Here is a 9,576-nt window from a genome sequence, read left to right as displayed (position 1 = left end):
ATTTAACTAAAAAAAATGTTACATCATCAACACTGTTTTGTTTTGACGAGCAATGATCTGTCTTCATTGCAGCAAATAGAAACCGACTCACCAATACATGGTGTAAGAGCAGTAACAACGTAGTCAAATTATGGCGAGAAAAGTAAGACCAAACACTAGGAAAGAGAAACAAGCAAAAGCTACGAAGTCTAAATGGTGGTCAGTTTTGTGTTTCTTTCCCATCTTTTACTTTTAAAAGATTCGTCTTTTACTTTTTAAAAGTAATTTCTATGATAAAGTTTACCTTACAGTTTAATTACTGTTATCTCTATAGAATGTGATAATTTGCTTACCTATCTTCACCAGAAGTGTTTCCCCATAATTCTATAATAATAATAATGATATATAAATCGGTAATGAACATAGTTAATGTTGTCATTAAACATTAACCTTAAAGTAACTCAAATTAAAGACAAGTTAGAGCAACATTGCAGTTGTCCCATCGCGTCTTGTTGACGTGCGCAAAGATAAACAGAAAATCCACCTATGAATTCCATCATCGCGGGCGGACTACGTCCTGATGACGTCACAGCCACTCCCCATCTACAATATAAGAATCTGAGATTCATGTCCTGATTATTTCGCATCTGATTCCACGCTGCAGCTAGCATCGGATCCACCACACTTGAAGTAAAGCAGTTTGGTAAGTTACCATCTCCTACTTTGACTCCAGATATCTCAGATCTGAAATAGGGTAGGGGAATTTTAATTGCGAATACAAATGTAAGACGCTGGTTCTTTCTGGATACTTACAAAGTTTGTTTTACGTGGTTTATAAAACTTTGATAACTTTCGAAAATATTAAGCTTTGTAGGACTAAAAGCTTGAATTTTGATTTTGTGTTTTTTTTATTACACTGATTTCGAACGGTTTACTTTCTTACATGATTGTTATGTTAAATTTAAGTTGGCAACAAAACGACTTTACAAATACAAAAACTGCAAAAACCTAAATGTCAATAGATCAAAAACAATCTGCATATAAACAAAAAGTCACATATTCAGTTAGGCTAGATCATGATATTTAGTTAAACTCATTCATAACATGTTTAGTTCAATTTGTTCATGACATATTTAGTTAAGATGGTATATTACATATTTCGTTAAGCTGCTTCATGACATTCAGTTAAGCTGGGTCACAGAATGTTTAGTTAGGGTGGTTCCTGACATACCTAGTTAAGATTATTCATAAAATATTCATTTAACTGGCTCATGACTTCATCAGTTGAGTTGGTTCATGTTACGTTCATTTAAGCCTGCTCGTGCTATATTCAATTAATTGGTTTGTGTCAAATTTATTCAAGCCGATTAATGAACTATTCATTTAAATTGGCTCATGAGTTCACAACACATCCAGTTGGGTTGAATCATGACACGTTAAACTTGTTCATTCAAATATTCAGTTAGCTAGTTCATGACGTATTCATTTGGGCCACACCACAAAAGTATTAAGTTGAGCTGGTTCATGACATATGTATTAACCCAAGAATCATTCCGTTAAGCTGGTTCTTGAAGTATTTGATTAAACTCGCACGATAAATTCAGTTAAGATGATTCATAACTTATTTAATTAAGCTGGTTCATTACATATTTTGTTAAGTTGGTTCGTGAAATGTCTAATAAAATCATGAACTATTCAGTTACGGTGTTTCTTGAAATATTTAGTTAAGCTGATTCACGACAAGTTATTCAAGTAAGATGATTCATGATTTTTTTCAGTTAAGTTGGTTCATTAAAAGTTCAGTGGTTTAGAGAAATTTGTGAGTTTTTATAAGTCTTCACAGAATACGAAGTAACAAAATGATATATTTGTATTAGATAAATGAAAAAAAACTAATAATCACAAATAGAGTTTTGTTAGACTACAGCGTAATTTCTCACATCAAAGCTTCGTTGCCACAAATAGTCGTGAAGGCAATGTTTTTGTTAGTTGTTTTTTTAACGAATTTAAATCTTTTTCGATATCAGCAAGATCCAAAACAAAATATTCTCATTTTTATAAACACCTTAGACTTAAATAAGAATGATGCAATAAGAAATGTGTAATAACAAAATCATTTTCTTTAAAGCTTACTTTAAACGTTGTAGATAACTATGGAAGTAAACATTAGCATCTCTAATTAATATTCTACTAAGATCAGGCAGTGTACTAACAATATGGTAGATGGAAGGAAGGCTTCCTTTTGTATGAACTTCTAGCGCTGGTTTGATTAAGATGTATTTTGCGATCGTTAAACATTCAAATATAAAACTAATATACTTTAAAACGTGTATAAATTAACTGGCGTGAATAGATCTTTAACAATCTAAAAAAGGAGAGAGATAGAGACTAAATTCGTGGATCTTTAACCATCTAAAAACTATACTTTTTCTTTTATTTCTTACTTTTGTTTTCGCTTTAATCATACTGATTTCATCGAATTTTGGAAGGGAACATTGGACGTTAAAGTTAAATACAAATTAACTGCCTTGATGAGATCTTTAACCATCTAAAAAACGGAGAGAGATAGAGACTAAATTCGTGGATCTTTAACCATCTAAAAAAGGAGAGAGATAGAGACTAAATTCGTGGATCTTTAACCATCTAAAAAAGGGAGAAAGATAGAGATTAAATTCGTGGATCTTTAACCATCTAAAAAGGAGAGAGATAGATACTAAATTCGTGGATCTTTAACCATCTTAAAAAGGGAGAGAGATAGAGACTAAATTCGTGGATCTTTAACCATCTAAAAAAGGAGAGAGATAGATACTAAATTCGTGGATCTTTAACCATCTAAAAAAGGGAGAGAGAGATAGAGACTAAATTCGTGGATCTTTAACCATCTAAAAAAGGGAGAGAGATAGAGACTAAATTCGTGGATCTTTAACCATCTAAAAAAGGAGAGAGATGGAGACTAAATTCGTGTAACATTTTGTGTTTTCATTATTGCTGATCATCAGTTGATCTTAAAGTTAAATACAAATTAGATTGTTTGAGAAGCATAAAAATCATCTATGTTACTTAGGTAACGACATTACTTTGTTTGTAAGCTATTACGTATAACTGAAACAATGTGTGTATTGGATTAGGTATCAAACAGATCATTTAGATCTGAGGTAAATGATGACAAAAGCTGAACTTCTTCTTTCCTATGACGAATTTAATCTAAACATATTAACCCTAAAACTATTTGAAAATTAAAAGAAATATTTTTAGGGTGAACCGAAGAAAAGATAACGAAAATGTTATATCCTTAACCCTGACGAATTTTAAAATATATATACACTCCTCAGTAATTTATAGAAGCTACGAGTTTGTTTTTTGTTTTTCTGTTATCGATGTACAGGTACATTCAATGTTTATGAATCTCATCAGCTATAAAGATTTCATAATATTTTTATAACATTTTATCGTTTGCCCTGAAAGAAGGAAAGTCCGTGTTCCAAAAGCGCTCAGGTTTAGGGTTTTCTCTTTTTCATTATCTATATATGTGTCTCTGTACATATATATATTACGATCACGCTCGCTTTTATTAATGTTATAACAAATATAATTTATAGATATTTGTTACTTGAGATGACAAAGGGTATTAACTAATTTATGGACGTTTGGAAACAATCAAAAACACTAATAATGGCAACACAAGAATGCCATAGGAAAATATGCAAATATAAGTAATGTAACTTGCATAGTACTAAAGAATAATGGAATGTACCGAACACCAGAGAAGTATGGAACTTACAGACTACAAGAGAAGTAATGAACTTACAGAACACCAGAGAAGTATGGAACTTAAAAAACACCAGAGGAGTATGGAACTTACAGAACACCAGCGGAGTATGGAACTTACAGAGCACCAGAGAAGTATGGAACTTACAAAACACCAGAGGAGTATGGAACTTACAGAACACCAGAGAAGTATGGAACTTATAGAACACCAGAAGAGTATGGAACTTACAGAACACCAGAGGAGTATGGAACGTACAGAACACCAGAGGAGTATGGAACTTACAGAACACCAGAGGAGTATGGAACGTACAGAACACCAGAGGAGTATGGAAGCTGGTGTTCTGTAAGTTCCATACTCCTCTGGTGCTCTGTAAGTTCCATACTCTTCTGATGTTTTGTACGTTCCATACTCTTCTGGTGTTCTGTAAAGGTGTTTTGTAAGTTCCATACTCCTTGTATTCTGTAAGTTCCATACTCCTCTGAGAAGTATGGAACTTACAGAGCACAAGAGGAGTATGGAGCTTACAGAAAACAAGAGGAGTATGGAACTTACAAAGTACCAGTGAAGTATGGAACTTACTATGAAACTTGGTAATCTTAATAATCAATGAGGAGGCTCACTGTTAACAAATATAGTTACGTCTGTGCAAACACTATTACTATTATTTTTTATCATTCGTGCACCCTCTCAGAAGAAAAGTAAAACAAAAGATCGAACAACTGTACAATTTGTACCTGCTGGCATGAATTAATTATTTTCTTCGTGAACCTAATCAGTAATTCACAGTAAGCAATATACACCTAACAGCATGGTTGTTTGTCACCCATACTGTGCAATATACACCTAACAGCATGGTTATTTGTCACCCATACTGTGAGGCTTGTCAAGTTCAAGCGACGATGTATCAAAATTTAAGAGGTAGGACATACAAACTGCGACTTTACCAATCAGAGTTTATAACCGAACCAGCTTTACAAGAAAAAAAAGTTGTTACTTTTCCTAGGAGATTGTTTAATAGTAATTGTCCAGCATAACTAGGATATGTAGTAGTTGTATCCTACTTTTCTAACAGTCGCTCAGGGTAAAATCTATGTTTTAGTTACGTTAGTGAAAATTTACGTTTATAAAGAAATTACAGTGTTTACAAAAAAAATCATATTTATGTTCTCGTTCCAGAAATAACATACCATCTGTAAAGGTAATAACTTTCATTTTTTATTAAAGTTCCTTATGTAATAGACTTCTGGAATGTAAAGTTTATTATGAACCACCACCCTGTACATAATAGAGTATTACATTCGATAGAAGGTTTCGTTTGCTTGTTTTAGAGCAAAGCCACATTGTGCTATCTACTGTGTTCACCACGGGGAATCGAAACCCGGATTTTAGCGTTGTAACTCCACAGACTTACCGCTGTCCCACCGGAGGACTCGATAAGAGAATCATTCTGCGAAGCTTGAAACTGATGAATCTGATAACTCCAACAAGAAAGGTTCACATGATTTCCTTGGTATATAACAAAATGTTGCCAATGCAGCACGTTAGGTTTTGACGTAAATGTAGCAGATAACAACGATTTTACGTTATTTTTTTTACATTGAATGATACTTTACCGTATAATTACTTCGAAGTTATTTTATGGTGCATGTACTTTTTAGTTAGTTTTCTTTCTTTTTTTTACTAAGGAGGATCCATATTCTTAACAGTTGATGAAGCGACAGTACTATGAGTCCTTTTACGTACAAAGGAGCTAATATGTTTATAAAATATTTTTGGTTTGTTTTGAAGTTAAGCACAAAGCTACACTATGGGATATCTGTGCTCTGTCCACCACGGGTATCGAAATCCGATTTCTAGCGTTGTAAGTCCGCAGACATACTGCTGCGTCACTGGGGGGCAACATTTTGGGAATTTCGCACTTCTCTTTTATTGAAACTATAATTTGTTAAGTTTTCTTACTCTTGAAAATACTAATCAAAGATGAAGCTCAATTGAAAATAACATTAGAAACAACCTTAAGCTTTAAAATGATTTCAGTTTCTCATACCGAAGAATTCATTTGCACAATTGTTTATAAGAAAATAATATTATATTGTGCGTTACTAAGCGACACATGAATATAACGTACTATTGTCAACGTTGCTGAAGTCAACAGGTACTAGCACTTGTTGAGCAGTAATTGGAAATTTAGTTGTTTATTCAGTAACTTGACACAAGACGTTTGTTTGTTGTTAAGCGCAAAATTATACAATGAGCTACTTGTGCTCTGCCAACCACAGGTATTGAAACCTGATTTTTAGCATTAGAAGCTCTCACTCTTAACGCAGAGCCACCGTGAAGCCCGTAAAAAGTAGTTGTAGTCAGGTCTATCAAGGGGGCGGAGAGGCCTGAGACATTTCCTCAGAGCCCATAAAAGTGGCAATAAAATGTGTACGGAATGTATCAAATCCGTACAGAACGTTTAACCAAACATCAACCATGTCTTCTATCACTTATGTACATGCGCAGCATCATTCCAAAAACTATTCAGAGAGGGGGCGGCGGGAGGCACATTTTTTTCTCGAGAACCATGGTAACTCTCGACAAGCCTTGGGTAAAGTGAACGATATCAGTCTCTGCTCTTTCCATTATCCAAGCATAACGTGTCGGATAATGTAAAAAAAAAAGCTCTTCTACATTTTTGACTAGAAACTCTTAATGGACCTGCTAAGAACACTGACATCATGCATCGACGGTCTATGAGGTTCAACCAAGCATTTGTTTCGTTATTTTATTCTCCATGTGAAAGGTGTTGTCATTCATATCATTAAAGAAAACTATACTTTGTCTTTTATTTATTTCTTTTGTTTTCGCTTTAATCATACTGATTTCATCGAATTTTGGAAGGGAACATTGGACGTTTTTAAAGAATCTGAGTAAAATTGTACACTATGTTTCGTGTCAAATCTCGAATAACTTTACACATTACACTCCGTGAAATACTCTTTGTAAAAACTGAACGTTAACGATTTGAATAAAACTACACTCGCACACATACATTATACTTATAAAATATTCCTGAGTCAAATTCCACACTTGTCTTTCTGCCCTTTGTGAAGACTCTTGGGTGAAACTGCACACTGCATATTCTGTGACAGAATTACAACAAAACTTTAGATACACTTCATGAAAAATTGTACTTAACACTACACTTTATCATATGAAAGCAATTTGTGGGAAACACCGAGTAATATTACATGCTATATTGTATGAAAGATCGTTAGTAAAGATACACCCTTTTGTTTTACAGGACTCCGAGTAAAATCTTCTCTTTATGTTATTACTCTTATCACGTTGACTAGTTTCGAGCTGTATGTTGTTTTAAGGATGAGTTTGCCAGAGTATATAGTAATAATGCTTGGAGACGACTTGAATGGGTAATGAAGACTATATAGTAATAAAGTTGAATATTTAATTGATTAAATCTGCCATAAAGTCCCACTAAAATGCAGTCTACCGAATATTCAACAGTCTTAGCCCATAGTTGCACGGCGGTATATCTGCGGACCACAAAAAACCGGTTTCGATACCCGTGATGGGCAGAGCATAGATAGCTCTTTGTGTGGCCTTGTGCTTAATAACAAAACAGTATTATATTCTCTTTCACTAAATACTATAAACTGATCAAATAATTATACACGTTTACAAGCAGAAATGTAACTTTACAAAACTGATAATCAATGTGCAAAGTAACTACGCTGTAAAGAAGTAAATGGGATCAATGTGAATGCTCAATAGTTCAAAGAATCAAGCAGCTGGTAACAAGATCTTCCAAAGTAAAATGCATAAAAACATTTATCTGATTACTTTGAACAAGAAGGTTCTCCAATTGATATTTTATATATTTAAAAGTTTCTTCTTCTGTTTAGTATACAGGCCTCATTTTCTACATGTTTCCAGCTACTTTTTTACTCTTCGAATAGCAATTTCAAGATTTCATCATATGTTTCAGTCTTGGAGATCTGCACAAGTATTGGGTTTCACTCAGAAACAATTTAGTGAAAACAGCAGATTAAGTTTCCATGTTTTTAAAAATAAACTAATGTTTAAGCATAAATTTTGTATTTCTGTCCTCGTGCTTGGGTTGATTTTTTCCCCTCTATTCTATTTTTCTCCGAACAACGGTTAATAGAACCTGATGGCCACGAAGAAAAGTAATCAATGTTTCCCTGGTGGCAAATCTCCGAGTTAACAAAACAAGGAACAATGAGTGAAAATTGAGTTCATGTAGTTCTCTCAGTTGTTGTCAGTGCCTCCTGGAACTCAGTAAATACGACAAACACGGAGAAAATTCTGCTGTAACTATGATAATATGCTGTTCAGAGGAAGAAATTATATAGTTTTAGCCTGCTGTGTGAGCTACTTTTCTCAGTTGTCCTTTACTTATGAGCGCACAGGAAAATAAAACAATGCAACTGTTTGGTATAAATGTAATCCTCAGTTGACCAAACACATTTGAAAGTTCTACGTGCCAAAAAAAGTAAACAAAAAATATTCATATTTGGAAAGGCCTTTCTCACATGTTATTGTAAAAACTTAATATTATCTTACTCCCGCTCCCTCTTTAGAAGGTATCACACCATTTTATCACCACATATATTCGATATATGTTAGTATCAGCTATAAGTGTACGGATTTACAATGCTAAGATTTGGAGTTCGATTCTCCGCAGTGGACACAGCAGCTAGCCCAATATGGATTTGCTGTAAAATAATCAAAACCAAACTCTATTAATGAACCACTTGTTCTTTCTATGCTAATTCATATGTGTGAAAGATACTTGTGCTCTATACACTGATGTAAGTATCTTCAGCATCATAGTACCTTTGTACTAATTTATAAAGGGTTAGGGGTTTATTTCTCTATTTTGCATCCACGTCGTACTAGAGTATTTCTTCCCCCCCCCCCTCCAATGCATCATTGCAAATCGCTATTTATTGCAAAACAGCTATTTATGCCATAACAATATCTTATCATCTGTAGAAGTAGAGAATTCAGAATGGGCAAATTTGTATGTATGGATATATATTTAAATACTATATTGAAAACAGCTATTTATGCCATAACAATATCTTATCATCTGTAGAAGTAGAGAATTCAGAATGGGCAAATATGTATGTATGTATATATATTTAAATACTATATTGAAAACAGCTATTTATGCCATAAGAATATGCTATCATCTATAGAAGTAGAGATTTTATTTTGTTTTCTAAAGTTTTAGAAAATAATGGTTCTTCTTATTCTATTCCGACGTGAGCGGTTGATGGACTTGTTTTGCTTTAAACCACGATTCCAGTTCTTATCTAGTATGGAACAAAGATAAAAGTTTTCTACCCGGCAGCACTTGAATCTAGCGTTTGAAGAAAAGCTCGCTAATTCCATTTGCTTGCACAGATAGCCTGCAACAACAGCAGATACGAATGGTAGAAGTCAGACCAAAGAAAAAAGTTCTAACATAACCTCACATAAATATTTATATAATCGTGTAGTGATGGTTTGACAATAGTCTTGGTGATGTCATCAATAGATAGATAGATGGATAAATAAGAATTATTTAGTGAAAATGAGAAATGACTGAAAAAATAAATAACTCTCTCATACATCACGTTGTTGTTGTTGTTTTTTACATTTCTTTCAAAATTAAAAATTATCCAGTGGAAAATTTTACTTTACAGAAAAAAACTTACCATTATTAGTAAAACAATAAGCCATGTTATTATTGTATAGCAGAAATAACGATAGGTTGAATGATAAAACAGATGAGAATATATGCATATATATCTAAG

General features: G+C 33.4%; 1 protein-coding gene across 1 annotated transcript in view; it reads left to right on the top strand.

Annotated features, from left to right (window-relative positions):
• Window positions 1-585: 585 nt before the first annotated feature.
• LOC106464678 overlaps window positions 586-9,576 on the top strand; it is a 34,847-nt gene continuing 25,856 nt past the window's right edge. The window contains exon 1 of the mRNA XM_022392445.1: window positions 586-682. The gene's annotated coding sequence lies outside the window, so the exon portion shown is untranslated. The remainder of the gene's footprint in view (window positions 683-9,576) is intronic.

Source organism: Limulus polyphemus, unplaced genomic scaffold, assembly GCF_000517525.1.
Source record: "Limulus polyphemus unplaced genomic scaffold, Limulus_polyphemus-2.1.2 Scaffold1716, whole genome shotgun sequence".
NCBI classification, from domain to species: Eukaryota; Metazoa; Arthropoda; class Merostomata; order Xiphosura; family Limulidae; genus Limulus; species Limulus polyphemus.
Note: the sequence above shows the minus strand (reverse complement) of the source record. Positions and strands in the feature narration are given on the sequence as shown.